The sequence below is a fragment of the Brienomyrus brachyistius genome, chromosome 2, assembly GCF_023856365.1.
Source record: "Brienomyrus brachyistius isolate T26 chromosome 2, BBRACH_0.4, whole genome shotgun sequence".
In the NCBI taxonomy this organism is placed as follows: Eukaryota; Metazoa; Chordata; class Actinopteri; order Osteoglossiformes; family Mormyridae; genus Brienomyrus; species Brienomyrus brachyistius.
Genome location: NC_064534.1, coordinates 34,669,361 through 34,688,592, shown reverse-complemented (window position 1 = coordinate 34,688,592; position 19,232 = coordinate 34,669,361). Strand labels below are relative to the sequence as shown.

Sequence of the window (19,232 nt, the reverse complement as noted above, 5' to 3'; positions counted from 1 at the left end):
TCGTGAGCTCCACTCTTGCCGTTTTCTGCCTCTTTCTTTGGAGCCCATCTCCCCACCTGAGCCACATGCCGTGAACGTCGACCTTAAGCAGCAGCAAGCTATGAAAAGTGTCCGATTTTAAGCCATAGTACGGTACACGAGTCAGGTGAGAGGCTCTTCTCAAGCTAACACGAGACTGTTGCTCAACAAAGACAATATGTCAGACAGTGGAATGTGTGAGAAAGTGCAGAGATGCAAGGATGGGCAAGAAGGTGGTCAGAAGTGTGAAGCTGAGATGCCTCTGTGTAGTTTTTAGCTAGGGGAACTGTAATGAGCCAGCCTCAGGGCTCCGCTTGCCAGGGGTTGAGCGGAAATGTGGAGTACCTGTCTTGAGATAAGACTGAATTAGCTGGAGTTCAGCGCTGAGTGTACAGTCATTAAAAGAGCAGCTTTGCATTGGCCGGGAATCGAACCCGGGCCTCCCGCGTGGCAGGCGAGAATTCTACCACTGAACCACCAATGCAAACACACGAGACCGACTTTCCGCCGAAAGACCGGAAAAATTCCTAAAGCAGAAACGGAGTGATGACAGCTCATTTCACACAACTGTTAAGATCAACGGAATATTTATAAATTGAAATGCTTGAAGCACAAGAACTCTGGGACCTTCTAGTGGAAGTGCTGCTTCGGGATACTTGACAACTCCGTCGACTTTTCCAATAAATGCCTCGAAAAAAGCTAGTTCCATCAGAAAGTTGTAAAGAGCATCAGAAGGCAGCACGGTTTTACAACGCGGGTTGGATTTTTCTTCAAGAACTACTACGCTCTTTGAGCAAATTGTGTATGTCAACGTATACTTTGCCAGTCCAATTGCTGCAGAATTGTCAGCTAAGAGAAATGCGTGTATCCTCCATTTCTTTCGCTCACCACGACACAGGTGAATGTGGCATATCTGTGTTCTTATAATCACGTCTGACACTTTCATTTTCTTTACCTCTGATCTCCAAGCACTCCCACCACCGGGAGAAAGAGAAAGCATGGCCCGTACGGGGATCAAACCCATGACCTTGGCGTGATTAGCACCACGCTCTAACCAGCTGAGCTAACCGGCCAAGCGGCAGAAAAGGTCGGCTACATCACATGCAAAAAGTGCAAAAGAAATGTTTTTGAGCCAGAGTGCGCCATGGGGCGCAAAACTGAGCCCATGATAGGTCCCACCGAGATTTGAACTCGGATCGCTGGATTCAAAGCCCAGAGTGCTAACCATTACACCATGGAACCAGCTGGTGCATTGCAGCCCAGGCGGAGACGAGCTCCAAAACGCATGTCACGTGCTGCCAAAACCCGGGATTGAACCAGGGACCTTTAGATCTTCAGTCTAACGCTCTCCCAACTGAGCTATTCCGGCACATTCGTGAGCTCCACTCTTGCCGTTTTCTGCCTCTTTCTTTGGAGCCCATCTCCCCACCTGAGCCACATGCCGTGAACGTCGACCTTAAGCAGCAGCAAGCTATGAAAAGTGTCCGATTTTAAGCCATAGTACGGTACACGAGTCAGGTGAGAGGCTCTTCTCAAGCTAACGCGAGACTGTTGCTCAACAAAGACAATATGTCAGACAGTGGAATGTGTGAGAAAGTGCAGAGATGCAAGGATGGGCAAGAAGGTGGTCAGAAGTGTGAAGCTGAGATGCCTCTGTGTAGTTTTTAGCTAGGGGAACTGTAATGAGCCAGCCTCAGGGCTCCGCTTGCCAGGGGTTGAGCGGAAATGTGGAGTACCTGTCTTGAGATAAGACTGAATTAGCTGGAGTTCAGCGCTGAGTGTACAGTCGTTAAAAGAGCAGCTTTGCATTGGCCGGGAATCGAACCCGGGCCTCCAGCGTGGCAGGCGAGAATTCTACCACTGAACCACCAATGCAAACACACGAGACCGACTTTCCGCCGAAAGACCGGAAAAATTCCTAAAGCAGAAACGGAGTGATGACAGCTCATTTCACACAACTGTTAAGATCAACGGAATATTTATAAATTGAAATGCTTGAAGCACAAGAACTCTGGGACCTTCTAGTGGAAGTGCTGCTTCGGGATACTTGACAACTCCGTCGACTTTTCCAATAAATGCCTCGAAAAAAGCTAGTTCCATCAGAAAGTTGTAAAGAGCATCAGAAGGCAGCACGGTTTTACAACGCGGGTTGGATTTTTCTTCAAGAACTACTACGCTCTTTGAGCAAATTGTGTATGTCAACGTATACTTTGCCAGTCCAATTGCTGCAGAATTGTCAGCTAAGAGAAATGCGTGTATCCTCCATTTCTTTCGCTCACCACGACACAGGTGAATGTGGCATATCTGTGTTCTTATAATCACGTCTGACACTTTCATTTTCTTTACCTCTGATCTCCAAGCACTCCCACCACCGGGAGAAAGAGAAAGCATGGCCCGTACGGGGATCAAACCCATGACCTTGGCGTGATTAGCACCACGCTCTAACCAGCTGAGCTAACCGGCCAAGCGGCAGAAAAGGTCGGCTACATCACATGCAAAAAGTGCAAAAGAAATGTTTTTGAGCCAGAGTGCGCCATGGGGCGCAAAACTGAGCCCATGATAGGTCCCACCGAGATTTGAACTCGGATCGCTGGATTCAAAGCCCAGAGTGCTAACCATTACACCATGGAACCAGCTGGTGCATTGCAGCCCAGGCGGAGACGAGCTCCAAAACGCATGTCACGTGCTGCCAAAACCCGGGATTGAACCAGGGACCTTTAGATCTTCAGTCTAACGCTCTCCCAACTGAGCTATTCCGGCACATTCGTGAGCTCCACTCTTGCCGTTTTCTGCCTCTTTCTTTGGAGCCCATCTCCCCACCTGAGCCACATGCCGTGAACGTCGACCTTAAGCAGCAGCAAGCTATGAAAAGTGTCCGATTTTAAGCCATAGTACGGTACACGAGTCAGGTGAGAGGCTCTTCTCAAGCTAACGCGAGACTGTTGCTCAACAAAGACAATATGTCAGACAGTGGAATGTGTGAGAAAGTGCAGAGATGCAAGGATGGGCAAGAAGGTGGTCAGAAGTGTGAAGCTGAGATGCCTCTGTGTAGTTTTTAGCTAGGGGAACTGTAATGAGCCAGCCTCAGGGCTCCGCTTGCCAGGGGTTGAGCGGAAATGTGGAGTACCTGTCTTGAGATAAGACTGAATTAGCTGGAGTTCAGCGCTGAGTGTACAGTCGTTAAAAGAGCAGCTCTGCATTGGCCGGGAATCGAACCCGGGCCTCCCGCGTGGCAGGCGAGAATTCTACCACTGAACCACCAATGCAAACACACGAGACCGACTTTCCGCCGAAAGACCGGAAAAATTCCTAAAGCAGAAACGGAGTGATGACAGCTCATTTCACACAACTGTTAAGATCAACGGAATATTTATAAATTGAAATGCTTGAAGCACAAGAACTCTGGGACCTTCTAGTGGAAGTGCTGCTTCGGGATACTTGACAACTCCGTCGACTTTTCCAATAAATGCCTCGAAAAAAGCTAGTTCCATCAGAAAGTTGTAAAGAGCATCAGAAGGCAGCACGGTTTTACAACGCGGGTTGGATTTTTCTTCAAGAACTACTACGCTCTTTGAGCAAATTGTGTATGTCAACGTATACTTTGCCAGTCCAATTGCTGCAGAATTGTCAGCTAAGAGAAATGCGTGTATCCTCCATTTCTTTCGCTCACCACGACACAGGTGAATGTGGCATATCTGTGTTCTTATAATCACGTCTGACAGTTTCATTTTCTTTACCTCTGATCTCCAAGCACTCCCACCACTGGGAGAAAGAGAAAGCATGGCCCGTACGGGGATCAAACCCATGACCTTGGCGTGATTAGCACCACGCTCTAACCAGCTGAGCTAACCGGCCAAGCGGCAGAAAAGGTCAGCTACATCACATGCAAAAAGTGCAAAAGAAATGTTTTTGAGCCAGAGTGCGCCATGGGGCGCAAAACTGAGCCCATGATAGGTCCCACCGAGATTTTAACTCGGATCGCTGGATTCAAAGCCCAGAGTGCTAACCATTACACCATGGAACCAGCTGGTGCATTGCAGCCCAGGCGGAGACGAGCTCCAAAACGCATGTCACGTGCTGCCAAAACCCGGGATTGAACCAGGGACCTTTAGATCTTCAGTCTAACGCTCTCCCAACTGAGCTATTCCGGCACATTCGTGAGCTCCACTCTTGCCGTTTTCTGCCTCTTTCTTTGGAGCCCATCTCCCCACCTGAGCCACATGCCGTGAATGTCGACCTTAAGCAGCAGCAAGCTATGAAAAGTGTCCGATTTTAAGCCATAGTACGGTACACGAGTCAGGTGAGAGGCTCTTCTCAAGCTAACACGAGACTGTTGCTCAACAAAGACAATATGTCAGACAGTGGAATGTGTGAGAAAGTGCAGAGATGCAAGGATGGGCAAGAAGGTGGTCAGAAGTGTGAAGCTGAGATGCCTCTGTGTAGTTTTTAGCTAGGGGAACTGTAATGAGCCAGCCTCAGGGCTCCGCTTGCCAGGGGTTGAGCGGAAATGTGGAGTACCTGTCTTGAGATAAGACTGAATTAGCTGGAGTTCAGCGCTGAGTGTACAGTCGTTAAAAGAGCAGCTTTGCATTGGCCGGGAATCGAACCCGGGCCTCCCGCGTGGCAGGCGAGAATTCTACCAGTGAACCACCAATGCAAACACACGAGACCGCCTTTCCGCCGAAAGACCGGAAAAATTCCTAAAGCAGAAACGGAGTGATGACAGCTCATTTCACACAACTGTTAAGATCAACGGAATATTTATAAATTGAAATGCTTGAAGCACAAGAACTCTGGGACCTTCTAGTGGAAGTGCTGCTTCGGGATACTTGACAACTCCGTCGACTTTTCCAATAAATGCCTCGAAAAAAGCTAGTTCCATCAGAAAGTTGTAAAGAGCATCAGAAGGCAGCACGGTTTTACAACGCGGGTTGGATTTTTCTTCAAGAACTACTACGCTCTTTGAGCAAATTGTGTATGTCAACGTATACTTTGCCAGTCCAATTGCTGTAGAATTGTCAGCTAAGAGAAATGCGTGTATCCTCCATTTCTTTCGCTCACCACGACACAGGTGAATGTGGCATATCTGTGTTCTTATAATCACGTCTGACACTTTCATTTTCTTTACCTCTGATCTCCAAGCACTCCCACCACCGGGAGAAAGAGAAAGCATGACCCGTACGGGGATCGAACCCATGACCTTGGCGTGATTAGCACCACGCTCTAACCAGCTGAGCTAACCGGCCAAGCGGCAGAAAAGGTCGGCTACATCACATGCAAAAAGTGCAAAAGAAATGTTTTTGAGCCAGAGTGCGCCATGGGGCGCAAAACTGAGCCCATGATAGGTCCCACCGAGATTTGAACTCGGATCGCTGGATTCAAAGCCCAGAGTGCTAACCATTACACCATGGAACCAGCTGGTGCATTGCAGCACAGGCGGAGACGAGCTGCAAAACGCATGTCACGTGCTGCCAAAACCCGGGATTGAACCAGGGACCTTTAGATCTTCAGTCTAACGCTCTCCCAACTGAGCTATTCCGGCACATTCGTGAGCTCCACTCTTGCCGTTTTCTGCCTCTTTCTTTGGAGCCCATCTCCCCACCTGAGCCACATGCCGTGAATGTCGACCTTAAGCAGCAGCAAGCTATGAAAAGTGTCCGATTTTAAGCCATAGTACGGTACACGAGTCAGGTGAGAGGCTCTTCTCAAGCTAACACGAGACTGTTGCTCAACAAAGACAATATGTCAGACAGTGGAATGTGTGAGAAAGTGCAGAGATGCAAGGATGGGCAAGAAGGTGGTCAGAAGTATGAAGCTGAGATGCCTCTGTGTAGTTTTTAGCTAGGGGAACTGTAATGAGCCAGCCTCAGGGCTCCGCTTGCCAGGGGTTGAGCGGAAATGTGGAGTACCTGTCTTGAGATAAGACTGAATTAGCTGGAGTTCAGCGCTGAGTGTACAGTCGTTAAAAGAGCAGCTTTGCATTGGCCGGGAATCGAACCCGGGCCTCCCGCGTGGCAGGCGAGAATTCTACCACTGAACCACCAATGCAAACACACGTGACCGACTTTCCGCCGAAAGACCGGAAAAATTCCTAAAGCAGAAACGGAGTGATGACAGCTCATTTCACACAACTGTTAAGATCAACGGAATATTTATAAATTGAAATGCTTGAAGCACAAGAACTCTGGGACCTTCTAGTGGAAGTGCTGCTTCGGGATACTTGACAACTCCGTCGACTTTTCCAATAAATGCCTCGAAAAAAGCTAGTTCCATCAGAAAGTTGTAAAGAGCATCAGAAGGCAGCACGGTTTTACAACGCGGGTTGGATTTTTCTTCAAGAACTACTACGCTCTTTGAGCAAATTGTGTATGTCAACGTATACTTTGCCAGTCCAATTGCTGTAGAATTGTCAGCTAAGAGAAATGCGTGTATCCTCCATTTCTTTCGCTCACCACGACACAGGTGAATGTGGCATATCTGTGTTCTTATAATCACGTCTGACACTTTCATTTTCTTTACCTCTGATCTCCAAGCACTCCCACCACCGGGAGAAAGAGAAAGCATGACCCGTACGGGGATCGAACCCATGACCTTGGCGTGATTAGCACCACGCTCTAACCAGCTGAGCTAACCGGCCAAGCGGCAGAAAAGGTCGGCTACATCACATGCAAAAAGTGCAAAAGAAATGTTTTTGAGCCAGAGTGCGCCATGGGGCGCAAAACTGAGCCCATGATAGGTCCCACCGAGATTTGAACTCGGATCGCTGGATTCAAAGCCCAGAGTGCTAACCATTACACCATGGAACCAGCTGGTGCATTGCAGCACAGGCGGAGACGAGCTCCAAAACGCATGTCACGTGCTGCCAAAACCCGGGATTGAACCAGGGACCTTTAGATCTTCAGTCTAACGCTCTCCCAACTGAGCTATTCCGGCACATTCGTGAGCTCCACTCTTGCCGTTTTCTGCCTCTTTCTTTGGAGCCCATCTCCCCACCTGAGCCACATGCCGTGAATGTCGACCTTAAGCAGCAGCAAGCTATGAAAAGTGTCCGATTTTAAGCCATAGTACGGTACACGAGTCAGGTGAGAGGCTCTTCTCAAGCTAACACGAGACTGTTGCTCAACAAAGACAATATGTCAGACAGTGGAATGTGTGAGAAAGTGCAGAGATGCAAGGATGGGCAAGAAGGTGGTCAGAAGTATGAAGCTGAGATGCCTCTGTGTAGTTTTTAGCTAGGGGAACTGTAATGAGCCAGCCTCAGGGCTCCGCTTGCCAGGGGTTGAGCGGAAATGTGGAGTACCTGTCTTGAGATAAGACTGAATTAGCTGGAGTTCAGCGCTGAGTGTACAGTCGTTAAAAGAGCAGCTTTGCATTGGCCGGGAATCGAACCCGGGCCTCCCGCGTGGCAGGCGAGAATTCTACCACTGAACCACCAATGCAAACACACGAGACCGACTTTCCGCCGAAAGACCGGAAAAATTCCTAAAGCAGAAACGGAGTGATGACAGCTCATTTCACACAACTGTTAAGATCAACGGAATATTTATAAATTGAAATGCTTGAAGCACAAGAACTCTGGGACCTTCTAGTGGAAGTGCTGCTTCGGGATACTTGACAACTCCGTCGACTTTTCCAATAAATGCCTCGAAAAAAGCTAGTTCCATCAGAAAGTTGTAAAGAGCATCAGAAGGCAGCACGGTTTTACAACGCGGGTTGGATTTTTCTTCAAGAACTACTACGCTCTTTGAGCAAATTGTGTATGTCAACGTATACTTTGCCAGTCCAATTGCTGTAGAATTGTCAGCTAAGAGAAATGCGTGTATCCTCCATTTCTTTCGCTCACCACGACACAGGTGAATGTGGCATATCTGTGTTCTTATAATCACGTCTGACACTTTCATTTTCTTTACCTCTGATCTCCAAGCACTCCCACCACCGGGAGAAAGAGAAAGCATGACCCGTACGGGGATCGAACCCATGACCTTGGCGTGATTAGCACCACGCTCTAACCAGCTGAGCTAACCGGCCAAGCGGCAGAAAAGGTCGGCTACATCACATGCAAAAAGTGCAAAAGAAATGTTTTTGAGCCAGAGTGCGCCATGGGGCGCAAAACTGAGCCCATGATAGGTCCCACCGAGATTTGAACTCGGATCGCTGGATTCAAAGCCCAGAGTGCTAACCATTACACCATGGAACCAGCTGGTGCATTGCAGCCCAGGCGGAGACGAGCTCCAAAACGCATGTCACGTGCTGCCAAAACCCGGGATTGAACCAGGGACCTTTAGATCTTCAGTCTAACGCTCTCCCAACTGAGCTATTCCGGCACATTCGTGAGCTCCACTCTTGCCGTTTTCTGCCTCTTTCTTTGGAGCCCATCTCCCCACCTGAGCCACATGCCGTGAATGTCGACCTTAAGCAGCAGCAAGCTATGAAAAGTGTCCGATTTTAAGCCATAGTACGGTACACGAGTCAGGTGAGAGGCTCTTCTCAAGCTAACACGAGACTGTTGCTCAACAAAGACAATATGTCAGACAGTGGAATGTGTGAGAAAGTGCAGAGATGCAAGGATGGGCAAGAAGGTGGTCAGAAGTATGAAGCTGAGATGCCTCTGTGTAGTTTTTAGCTAGGGGAACTGTAATGAGCCAGCCTCAGGGCTCCGCTTGCCAGGGGTTGAGCGGAAATGTGGAGTACCTGTCTTGAGATAAGACTGAATTAGCTGGAGTTCAGCGCTGAGTGTACAGTCGTTAAAAGAGCAGCTTTGCATTGGCCGGGAATCGAACCCGGGCCTCCCGCGTGGCAGGCGAGAATTCTACCACTGAACCACCAATGCAAACACACGAGACCGACTTTCCGCCGAAAGACCGGAAAAATTCCTAAAGCAGAAACGGAGTGATGACAGCTCATTTCACACAACTGTTAAGATCAACGGAATATTTATAAATTGAAATGCTTGAAGCACAAGAACTCTGGGACCTTCTAGTGGAAGTGCTGCTTCGGGATACTTGACAACTCCGTCGACTTTTCCAATAAATGCCTCGAAAAAAGCTAGTTCCATCAGAAAGTTGTAAAGAGCATCAGAAGGCAGCACGGTTTTACAACGCGGGTTGGATTTTTCTTCAAGAACTACTACGCTCTTTGAGCAAATTGTGTATGTCAACGTATACTTTGCCAGTCCAATTGCTGTAGAATTGTCAGCTAAGAGAAATGCGTGTATCCTCCATTTCTTTCGCTCACCACGACACAGGTGAATGTGGCATATCTGTGTTCTTATAATCACGTCTGACACTTTCATTTTCTTTACCTCTGATCTCCAAGCACTCCCACCACCGGGAGAAAGAGAAAGCATGACCCGTACGGGGATCGAACCCATGACCTTGGCGTGATTAGCACCACGCTCTAACCAGCTGAGCTAACCGGCCAAGCGGCAGAAAAGGTCGGCTACATCACATGCAAAAAGTGCAAAAGAAATGTTTTTGAGCCAGAGTGCGCCATGGGGCGCAAAACTGAGCCCATGATAGGTCCCACCGAGATTTGAACTCGGATCGCTGGATTCAAAGCCCAGAGTGCTAACCATTACACCATGGAACCAGCTGGTGCATTGCAGCCCAGGCGGAGACGAGCTCCAAAACGCATGTCACGTGCTGCCAAAACCCGGGATTGAACCAGGGACCTTTAGATCTTCAGTCTAACGCTCTCCCAACTGAGCTATTCCGGCACATTCGTGAGCTCCACTCTTGCCGTTTTCTGCCTCTTTCTTTGGAGCCCATCTCCCCACCTGAGCCACATGCCGTGAATGTCGACCTTAAGCAGCAGCAAGCTATGAAAAGTGTCCGATTTTAAGCCATAGTACGGTACACGAGTCAGGTGAGAGGCTCTTCTCAAGCTAACACGAGACTGTTGCTCAACAAAGACAATATGTCAGACAGTGGAATGTGTGAGAAAGTGCAGAGATGCAAGGATGGGCAAGAAGGTGGTCAGAAGTGTGAAGCTGAGATGCCTTTGTGTAGTTTTTAGCTAGGGGAACTGTAATGAGCCAGCCTCAGGGCTCCGCTTGCCAGGGGTTGAGCGGAAATGTGGAGTACCTGTCTTGAGATAAGACTGAATTAGCTGGAGTTCAGCGCTGAGTGTACAGTCGTTAAAAGAGCAGCTTTGCATTGGCCGGGAATCGAACCCGGGCCTCCCGCGTGGCAGGCGAGAATTCTACCACTGAACCACCAATGCAAACACACGAGACCGACTTTCCGCCGAAAGACCGGAAAAATTCCTAAAGCAGAAACGGAGTGATGACAGCTCATTTCACACAACTGTTAAGATCAACGGAATATTTATAAATTGAAATGCTTGAAGCACAAGAACTCTGGGACCTTCTAGTGGAAGTGCTGCTTCGGGATACTTGACAACTCCGTCGACTTTTCCAATAAATGCCTCGAAAAAAGCTAGTTCCATCAGAAAGTTGTAAAGAGCATCAGAAGGCAGCACGGTTTTACAACGCGGGTTGGATTTTTCTTCAAGAACTACTACGCTCTTTGAGCAAATTGTGTATGTCAACGTATACTTTGCCAGTCCAATTGCTGCAGAATTGTCAGCTAAGAGAAATGCGTGTATCCTCCATTTCTTTCGCTCACCACGACACAGGTGAATGTGGCATATCTGTGTTCTTATAATCACGTCTGACACTTTCATTTTCTTTACCTCTGATCTCCAAGCACTCCCACCACCGGGAGAAAGAGAAAGCATGGCCCGTACGGGGATCGAACCCATGACCTTGGCGTGATTAGCACCACGCTCTAACCAGCTGAGCTAACCGGCCAAGCGGCAGAAAAGGTCGGCTACATCACATGCAAAAAGTGCAAAAGAAATGTTTTTGAGCCAGAGTGCGCCATGGGGCGCAAAACTGAGCCCATGATAGGTCCCACCGAGATTTGAACTCGGATCGCTGGATTCAAAGCCCAGAGTGCTAACCATTACACCATGGAACCAGCTGGTGCATTGCAGCCCAGGCGGAGACGAGCTCCAAAACGCATGTCACGTGCTGCCAAAACCCGGGATTGAACCAGGGACCTTTAGATCTTCAGTCTAACGCTCTCCCAACTGAGCTATTCCGGCACATTCGTGAGCTCCACTCTTGCCGTTTTATGCCTCTTTCTTTGGAGCCCATCTCCCCACCTGAGCCACATGCCGTGAATGTCGACCTTAAGCAGCAGCAAGCTATGAAAAGTGTCCGATTTTAAGCCATAGTACGGTACACGAGTCAGGTGAGAGGCTCTTCTCAAGCTAACACGAGACTGTTGCTCAACAAAGACAATATGTCAGACAGTGGAATGTGTGAGAAAGTGCAGAGATGCAAGGATGGGCAAGAAGGTGGTCAGAAGTGTGAAGCTGAGATGCCTCTGTGTAGTTTTTAGCTAGGGGAACTGTAATGAGCCAGCCTCAGGGCTCCGCTTGCCAGGGGTTGAGCGGAAATGTGGAGTACCTGTCTTGAGATAAGACTGAATTAGCTGGAGTTCAGCGCTGAGTGTACAGTCGTTAAAAGAGCAGCTTTGCATTGGCCGGGAATCGAACCCGGGCCTCCCGCGTGGCAGGCGAGAATTCTACCACTGAACCACCAATGCAAACACACGAGACCGACTTTCCGCCGAAAGACCGGAAAAATTCCTAAAGCAGAAACGGAGTGATGACAGCTCATTTCACACAACTGTTAAGATCAACGGAATATTTATAAATTGAAATGCTTGAAGCACAAGAACTCTGGGACCTTCTAGTGGAAGTGCTGCTTCGGGATACTTGACAACTCCGTCGACTTTTCCAATAAATGCCTCGAAAAAAGCTAGTTCCATCAGAAAGTTGTAAAGAGCATCAGAAGGCAGCACGGTTTTACAACGCGGGTTGGATTTTTCTTCAAGAACTACTACGCTCTTTGAGCAAATTGTGTATGTCAACGTATACTTTGCCAGTCCAATTGCTGCAGAATTGTCAGCTAAGAGAAATGCGTGTATCCTCCATTTCTTTCGCTCACCACGACACAGGTGAATGTGGCATATCTGTGTTCTTATAATCACGTCTGACGCTTTCATTTTCTTTACCTCTGATCTCCAAGCACTCCCACCACCGGGAGAAAGAGAAAGCATGGCCCGTACGGGGATCGAACCCATGACCTTGGCGTGATTAGCACCACGCTCTAACCAGCTGAGCTAACCGGCCAAGCGGCAGAAAAGGTCGGCTACATCACATGCAAAAAGTGCAAAAGAAATGTTTTTGAGCCAGAGTGCGCCATGGGGCGCAAAACTGAGCCCATGATAGGTCCCACCGAGATTTGAACTCGGATCGCTGGATTCAAAGCCCAGAGTGCTTACCATTACACCATGGAACCAGCTGGTGCATTGCAGCCCAGGCGGAGACGAGCTCCAAAACGCATGTCACGTGCTGCCAAAACCCGGGATTGAACCAGGGACCTTTAGATCTTCAGTCTAACGCTCTCCCAACTGAGCTATTCCGGCACATTCGTGAGCTCCACTCTTGCCGTTTTCTGCCTCTTTCTTTGGAGCCCATCTCCCCACCTGAGCCACATGCCGTGAATGTCGACCTTAAGCAGCAGCAAGCTATGAAAAGTGTCCGATTTTAAGCCATAGTACGGTACACGAGTCAGGTGAGAGGCTCTTCTCAAGCTAACACGAGACTGTTGCTCAACAAAGACAATATGTCAGACAGTGGAATGTGTGAGAAAGTGCAGAGATGCAAGGATGGGCAAGAAGGTGGTCAGAAGTGTGAAGCTGAGATGCCTCTGTGTAGTTTTTAGCTAGGGGAACTGTAATGAGCCAGCCTCAGGGCTCCGCTTGCCAGGGGTTGAGCGGAAATGTGGAGTACCTGTCTTGAGATAAGACTGAATTAGCTGGAGTTCAGCGCTGAGTGTACAGTCGTTAAAAGAGCAGCTTTGCATTGGCCGGGAATCGAACCCGGGCCTCCCGCGTGGCAGGCGAGAATTCTACCACTGAACCACCAATGCAAACACACGAGACCGACTTTCCGCCGAAAGACCGGAAAAATTCCTAAAGCAGAAACGGAGTGATGACAGCTCATTTCACACAACTGTTAAGATCAACGGAATATTTATAAATTGAAATGCTTGAAGCACAAGAACTCTGGGACCTTCTAGTGGAAGTGCTGCTTCGGGATACTTGACAACTCCGTCGACTTTTCCAATAAATGCCTCGAAAAAAGCTAGTTCCATCAGAAAGTTGTAAAGAGCATCAGAAGGCAGCACGGTTTTACAACGCGGGTTGGATTTTTCTTCAAGAACTACTACGCTCTTTGAGCAAATTGTGTATGTCAACGTATACTTTGCCAGTCCAATTGCTGCAGAATTGTCAGCTAAGAGAAATGCGTGTATCCTCCATTTCTTTCGCTCACCACGACACAGGTGAATGTGGCATATCTGTGTTCTTATAATCACGTCTGACGCTTTCATTTTCTTTACCTCTGATCTCCAAGCACTCCCACCACCGGGAGAAAGAGAAAGCATGGCCCGTACGGGGATCGAACCCATGACCTTGGCGTGATTAGCACCACGCTCTAACCAGCTGAGCTAACCGGCCAAGCGGCAGAAAAGGTCGGCTACATCACATGCAAAAAGTGCAAAAGAAATGTTTTTGAGCCAGAGTGCGCCATGGGGCGCAAAACTGAGCCCATGATAGGTCCCACCGAGATTTGAACTCGGATCGCTGGATTCAAAGCCCAGAGTGCTAACCATTACACCATGGAACCAGCTGGTGCATTGCAGCCCAGGCGGAGACGAGCTCCAAAACGCATGTAACGTGCTGCCAAAACCCGGGATTGAACCAGGGACCTTTAGATCTTCAGTCTAACGCTCTCCCAACTGAGCTATTCCGGCACATTCGTGAGCTCCACTCTTGCCGTTTTCTGCCTCTTTCTTTGGAGCCCATCTCCCCACCTGAGCCACATGCCGTGAATGTCGACCTTAAGCAGCAGCAAGCTATGAAAAGTGTCCGATTTTAAGCCATAGTACGGTACACGAGTCAGGTGAGAGGCTCTTCTCAAGCTAACACGAGACTGTTGCTCAACAAAGACAATATGTCAGACAGTGGAATGTGTGAGAAAGTGCAGAGATGCAAGGATGGGCAAGAAGGTGGTCAGAAGTGTGAAGCTGAGATGCCTCTGTGTAGTTTTTAGCTAGGGGAACTGTAATGAGCCAGCCTCAGGGCTCCGCTTGCCAGGGGTTGAGCGGAAATGTGGAGTACCTGTCTTGAGATAAGACTGAATTAGCTGGAGTTCAGCGCTGAGTGTACAGTCGTTAAAAGAGCAGCTTTGCATTGGCCGGGAATCGAACCCGGGCCTCCCGCGTGGCAGGCGAGAATTCTACCACTAAACCACCAATGCAAACACACGAGACCAACTTTCCGCCGAAAGACCGGAAAAATTCCTAAAGCAGAAACAGAGTGATGACAGCTCATTTCACACAACTGTTAAGATCCATCCATCCATCCATTTTCCAAACCGCTTATCCTACTGGGTCGCGGGGGGTCTGGAGCCTATCCCGGAAGCAATGGGCACGAGGCAGTGAACAACCCAGGATGGGGGGCCAGCCCATCGCAGGGCACACTCACACAAACACACCTACGGGCAATGTAGTAACTCCAATCAGCCTCAGCATGTCTTTGGACTGTGGGGGGAAACCGGAGTACCCGGAGGAAACCCCACGACGACATGGGGAGAACATGCAAACTCCACACACATGTGACCCAGGCGGAGACGTGAACCCGGGTCCCAGAGGTGTGAGGCAACAGTGCTAACCACTGCACCACCATGCCGCCCCACTGTTAAGATCAACGGAATATTTATAAATTGAAATGCTTGAAGCACAAGAACTCTGGGACCTTCTAGTGGAAGTTCTGCTTCGGGATACTTGACAACTCCGTCGACTTTTCCAATAAATGCCTCGAAAAAAGCTAGTTCCATCAGAAAGTTGTAAAGAGCATCAGAAGGCAGCACGGTTTTACAACGCGGGTTGGATTTTTCTTCAAGAACTACTACGCTCTTTGAGCAAATTGTGTATGTCAACGTATACTTTGCCAGTCCAATTGCTGCAGAATTGTCAGCTAAGAGAAATGCGTGTATCCTCCATTTCTTTCGCTCACCACGACACAGGTGAATGTGGCATATCTGTGTTCTTATAATCACGTCTGACACTTTCATTTTCTTTACCTCTGATCTCCAAGCACTCCCACCACCGGGAGAAAGAGAAAGCATGGCCCGTACGGGGATCGAACCCATGACCTTGGCGTGATTAGCACCACGCTCTAACCAGCTGAGCTAACCGGCCAAGCGGCAGAAAAGGTCGGCTACATCACATGCAAAAAGTGCAAAAGAAATGTTTTTGAGCCAGAGTGCGCCATGGGGCGCAAAACTGAGCCCATGATAGGTCCCACCGAGATTTGAACTCGGATCGCTGGATTCAAAGCCCAGAGTGCTAACCATTACACCATGGAACCAGCTGTTGCATTGCAGCCCAGGTGGAGACGAGATCCAAAACGCATGTCACGTGCTGCCAAAACCCGGGATTGAACCAGGGACCTTTAGATCTTCAGTCTAACGCTCTCCCAACTGAGCTATTCCGGCACATTCGTGAGCTCCACTCTTGCCGTTTTCTGCCTCTTTCTTTGGAGCCCATCTCCCCACCTGAGCCACATGCCGTGAATGTCGACCTTAAGCAGCAGCAAGCTATGAAAAGTGTCCGATTTTAAGCCATAGTACGGTACACGAGTCAGGTGAGAGGCTCTTCTCAAGCTAACACGAGACTGTTGCTCAACAAAGACAATATGTCAGACAGTGGAATGTGTGAGAAAGTGCAGAGATGCAAGGATGGGCAAGAAGGTGGTCAGAAGTGTGAAGCTGAGATGCCTCTGTGTAGTTTTTAGCTAGGGGAACTGTAATGAGCCAGCCTCAGGGCTCCGCTTGCCAGGGGTTGAGCGGAAATGTGGAGTACCTGTCTTGAGATAAGACTGAATTAGCTGGAGTTCAGCGCTGAGTGTACAGTCGTTAAAAGAGCAGCTTTGCATTGGCCGGGAATCGAACCCGGGCCTCCCGCGTGGCAGGCGAGAATTCTACCACTGAACCACCAATGCAAACACACGAGACCGACTTTCCGCCGAAAGACCGGAAAAATTCCTAAAGCAGAAACGGAGTGATGACAGCTCATTTCACACAACTGTTAAGATCAACGGAATATTTATAAATTGAAATGCTTGAAGCACAAGAACTCTGGGACCTTCTAGTGGAAGTGCTGCTTCGGGATACTTGACAACTCCGTCGACTTTTCCAATAAATGCCTCGAAAAAAGCTAGTTCCATCAGAAAGTTGTAAAGAGCATCAGAAGGCAGCACGGTTTTACAACGCGGGTTGGATTTTTCTTCAAGAACTACTACGCTCTTTGAGCAAATTGTGTATGTCAACGTATACTTTGCCAGTCCAATTGCTGCAGAATTGTCAGCTAGGAGAAATGCGTGTATCCTCCATTTCTTTCGCTCACCACGACACAGGTGAATGTGGCATATCTGTGTTCTTATAATCACGTCTGACACTTTCATTTTCTTTACCTCTGATCTCCAAGCACTCCCACCACCGGGAGAAAGAGAAAGCATGGCCCGTACGGGGATCGAACCCATGACCTTGGCGTGATTAGCACCACGCTCTAACCAGCTGAGCTAACCGGCCAAGCGGCAGAAAAGGTCGGCTACATCACATGCAAAAAGTGCAAAAGAAATGTTTTTGAGCCAGAGTGCGCCATGGGGCGCAAAACTGAGCCCATGATAGGTCCCACCGAGATTTGAACTCGGATCGCTGGATTCAAAGCCCAGAGTGCTAACCATTACACCATGGAACCAGCTGGTGCATTGCAGCCCAGGCGGAGACGAGCTCCAAAACGCATGTCACGTGCTGCCAAAACCCGGGATTGAACCAGGGACCTTTAGATCTTCAGTCTAACGCTCTCCCAACTGAGCTATTCCGGCACATTCGTGAGCTCCACTCTTGCCGTTTTCTGCCTCTTTCTTTGGAGCCCATCTCCCCACCTGAGCCACATGCCGTGAACGTCGACCTTAAGCAGCAGCAAGCTATGAAAAGTGTCCGATTTTAAGCCATAGTACGGTACACGAGTCAGGTGAGAGGCTCTTCTCAAGCTAACACGAGACTGTTGCTCAACAAAGACAATATGTCAGACAGTGGAATGTGTGAGAAAGTGCAGAGATGCAAGGATGGGCAAGAAGGTGGTCAGAAGTGTGAAGCTGAGATGCCTCTGTGTAGTTTTTAGCTAGGGGAACTGTAATGAGCCAGCCTCAGGGATCCGCTTGCCAGGGGTTGAGCGGAAATGTGGAGTACCTGTCTTGAGATAAGACTGAATTAGCTGGAGTTCAGCGCTGAGTGTACAGTCGTTAAAAGAGCAGCTTTGCATTGGCCGGGAATCGAACCCGGGCCTCCCGCGTGGCAGGCGAGAATTCTACCACTGAACCACCAATGCAAACACACGAGACCGACATTCCGCCGAAAGACCGGAAAAATTCCTAAAGCAGAAACGGAGTGATGACAGCTCATTTCACACAACTGTTAAGATCAACGGAATATTTATAAATTGAAATGCTTGAAGCACAAGAACTCTGGGACCTTCTAGTGGAAGTGCTGCTTCGGGATACTTGACAACTCCGTCGACTTTTCCAATAAATGCCTCGAAAAAAGCTAGTTCCATCAGAAAGTTGTAAAGAGCATCAGAAGGCAGCACGGTTTTACAACGCGGGTTGGATTTTTCTTCAAGAACTACTACGCTCTTTGAGCAAATTGTGTATGTCAACGTATACTTTGCCAGTCCAATTGCTGCAGAATTGTCAGCTAAGAGAAATGCGTGTATCCTCCATTTCTTTCGCTCACCACGACACAGGTGAATGTGGCATATCTGTGTTCTTATAATCACGTCTGACACTTTCATTTTCTTTACCTCTGATCTCCAAGCACTCCCACCACCGGGAGAAAGAGAAAGCATGGCCCGTACGGGGATCGAACCCATGACCTTGGCGTGATTAGCACCACGCTCTAACCAGCTGAGCTAACCGGCCAAGCGGCAGAAAAGGTCGGCTACATCACATGCAAAAAGTGCAAAAGAAATGTTTTTGAGCCAGAGTGCGCCATGGGGCGCAAAACTGAGCCCATGATAGGTCCCACCGAGATTTGAACTCGGATCGCTGGATTCAAAGCCCAGAGTGCTAACCATTACACCATGGAACCAGCTGGTGCATTGCAGCCCAGGCGGAGACGAGCTCCAAAACGCATGTCACGTGCTGCCAAAACGCGGGATTGAACCAGGGACCTTTAGATCTTCAGTCTAACGCTCTCCCAACTGAGCTATTCCGGCACATTCGTGAGCTCCACTCTTGCCGTTTTCTGCCTCTTTCTTTGGAGCCCATCTCCCCACCTGAGCCACATGCCGTGAACGTCGACCTTAAGCAGCAGCAAGCTATGAAAAGTGTCCGATTTTAAGCCATAGTACGGTACACGAGTCAGGTGAGAGGCTCTTCTCAAGCTAACACGAGACTGTTGCTCAACAAAGACAATATGTCAGACAGTGGAATGTGTGAGAAAGTGCAGAGATGCAAGGATGGGCAAGAAGGTGGTCAGAAGTGTGAAGCTGAGATGCCTCTGTGTAGTTTTTAGCTAGGGGAACTGTAATGAGCCAGCCTCAGGGCTCCGCTTGCCAGGGTTTGAGCGGAAATGTGGAGTACCTGTCTTGAGATAAGACTGAATTAGCTGGAGTTCAGCGCTGAGTGTACAGTGGTTAAAAGAGCAGCTTTGCATTGGCCGGGAATCGAACCCGGGCCTCCCGCGTGGCAGGCGAGAATTCTACCACTGAACCACCAATGCAAACACACGAGACCGACTTTCCGCCGAAAGACCGGAAAAATTCCTAAAGCAGAAACGGAGTGATGACACCTCATTTCACACAACTGTTAAGATCAACGGAATATTTATAAATTGAAATGCTTGAAGCACAAGAACTCTGGGACCTTCTAGTGGAAGTGCTGCTTCGGGATACTTGACAACTCCGTCGACTTTTCCAATAAATGCCTCGAAAAAAGCTAGTTCCATCAGAAAGTTGTAAAGAGCATCAGAAGGCAGCACGGTTTTACAACGCGGGTTGGATTTTTCTTCAAGAA

At 48.8% G+C, this 19,232-nt stretch overlaps 1 protein-coding gene and 24 non-coding genes across 25 annotated transcripts in view; 1 reads left to right on the top strand and 24 right to left on the bottom strand.

Annotated features, from left to right (window-relative positions):
- LOC125715668 (uncharacterized) overlaps positions 1–19,232 on the top strand; it is a 416,660-nt gene that overhangs the window by 137,780 nt on the left and 259,648 nt on the right. The window lies entirely within an intron of this gene.
- Positions 432–502, bottom strand: trnag-gcc (transfer RNA glycine (anticodon GCC)). The gene has a single exon. It is a non-coding gene; the product is annotated as a tRNA-Gly (tRNA).
- Positions 1,189–1,260, bottom strand: trnaq-uug (transfer RNA glutamine (anticodon UUG)). The gene has a single exon. It is a non-coding gene; the product is annotated as a tRNA-Gln (tRNA).
- trnaq-uug (transfer RNA glutamine (anticodon UUG)) lies at positions 2,580–2,651 on the bottom strand. Its single transcript has one exon. It is a non-coding gene; the product is annotated as a tRNA-Gln (tRNA).
- On the bottom strand, positions 3,214–3,284 carry trnag-gcc (transfer RNA glycine (anticodon GCC)). The gene has a single exon. It is a non-coding gene; the product is annotated as a tRNA-Gly (tRNA).
- On the bottom strand, positions 5,362–5,433 carry trnaq-uug (transfer RNA glutamine (anticodon UUG)). The gene has a single exon. It is a non-coding gene; the product is annotated as a tRNA-Gln (tRNA).
- On the bottom strand, positions 5,996–6,066 carry trnag-gcc (transfer RNA glycine (anticodon GCC)). The gene has a single exon. It is a non-coding gene; the product is annotated as a tRNA-Gly (tRNA).
- On the bottom strand, positions 6,753–6,824 carry trnaq-uug (transfer RNA glutamine (anticodon UUG)). Its single transcript has one exon. It is a non-coding gene; the product is annotated as a tRNA-Gln (tRNA).
- trnag-gcc (transfer RNA glycine (anticodon GCC)) lies at positions 7,387–7,457 on the bottom strand. The gene has a single exon. It is a non-coding gene; the product is annotated as a tRNA-Gly (tRNA).
- Positions 8,144–8,215, bottom strand: trnaq-uug (transfer RNA glutamine (anticodon UUG)). The gene has a single exon. It is a non-coding gene; the product is annotated as a tRNA-Gln (tRNA).
- On the bottom strand, positions 8,778–8,848 carry trnag-gcc (transfer RNA glycine (anticodon GCC)). Its single transcript has one exon. It is a non-coding gene; the product is annotated as a tRNA-Gly (tRNA).
- On the bottom strand, positions 9,535–9,606 carry trnaq-uug (transfer RNA glutamine (anticodon UUG)). The gene has a single exon. It is a non-coding gene; the product is annotated as a tRNA-Gln (tRNA).
- On the bottom strand, positions 10,169–10,239 carry trnag-gcc (transfer RNA glycine (anticodon GCC)). Its single transcript has one exon. It is a non-coding gene; the product is annotated as a tRNA-Gly (tRNA).
- On the bottom strand, positions 10,926–10,997 carry trnaq-uug (transfer RNA glutamine (anticodon UUG)). Its single transcript has one exon. It is a non-coding gene; the product is annotated as a tRNA-Gln (tRNA).
- trnag-gcc (transfer RNA glycine (anticodon GCC)) lies at positions 11,560–11,630 on the bottom strand. Its single transcript has one exon. It is a non-coding gene; the product is annotated as a tRNA-Gly (tRNA).
- trnaq-uug (transfer RNA glutamine (anticodon UUG)) lies at positions 12,317–12,388 on the bottom strand. The gene has a single exon. It is a non-coding gene; the product is annotated as a tRNA-Gln (tRNA).
- trnag-gcc (transfer RNA glycine (anticodon GCC)) lies at positions 12,951–13,021 on the bottom strand. The gene has a single exon. It is a non-coding gene; the product is annotated as a tRNA-Gly (tRNA).
- On the bottom strand, positions 13,708–13,779 carry trnaq-uug (transfer RNA glutamine (anticodon UUG)). Its single transcript has one exon. It is a non-coding gene; the product is annotated as a tRNA-Gln (tRNA).
- Positions 14,342–14,412, bottom strand: trnag-gcc (transfer RNA glycine (anticodon GCC)). The gene has a single exon. It is a non-coding gene; the product is annotated as a tRNA-Gly (tRNA).
- Positions 15,453–15,524, bottom strand: trnaq-uug (transfer RNA glutamine (anticodon UUG)). The gene has a single exon. It is a non-coding gene; the product is annotated as a tRNA-Gln (tRNA).
- Positions 16,087–16,157, bottom strand: trnag-gcc (transfer RNA glycine (anticodon GCC)). Its single transcript has one exon. It is a non-coding gene; the product is annotated as a tRNA-Gly (tRNA).
- trnaq-uug (transfer RNA glutamine (anticodon UUG)) lies at positions 16,844–16,915 on the bottom strand. Its single transcript has one exon. It is a non-coding gene; the product is annotated as a tRNA-Gln (tRNA).
- trnag-gcc (transfer RNA glycine (anticodon GCC)) lies at positions 17,478–17,548 on the bottom strand. The gene has a single exon. It is a non-coding gene; the product is annotated as a tRNA-Gly (tRNA).
- On the bottom strand, positions 18,235–18,306 carry trnaq-uug (transfer RNA glutamine (anticodon UUG)). The gene has a single exon. It is a non-coding gene; the product is annotated as a tRNA-Gln (tRNA).
- Positions 18,869–18,939, bottom strand: trnag-gcc (transfer RNA glycine (anticodon GCC)). The gene has a single exon. It is a non-coding gene; the product is annotated as a tRNA-Gly (tRNA).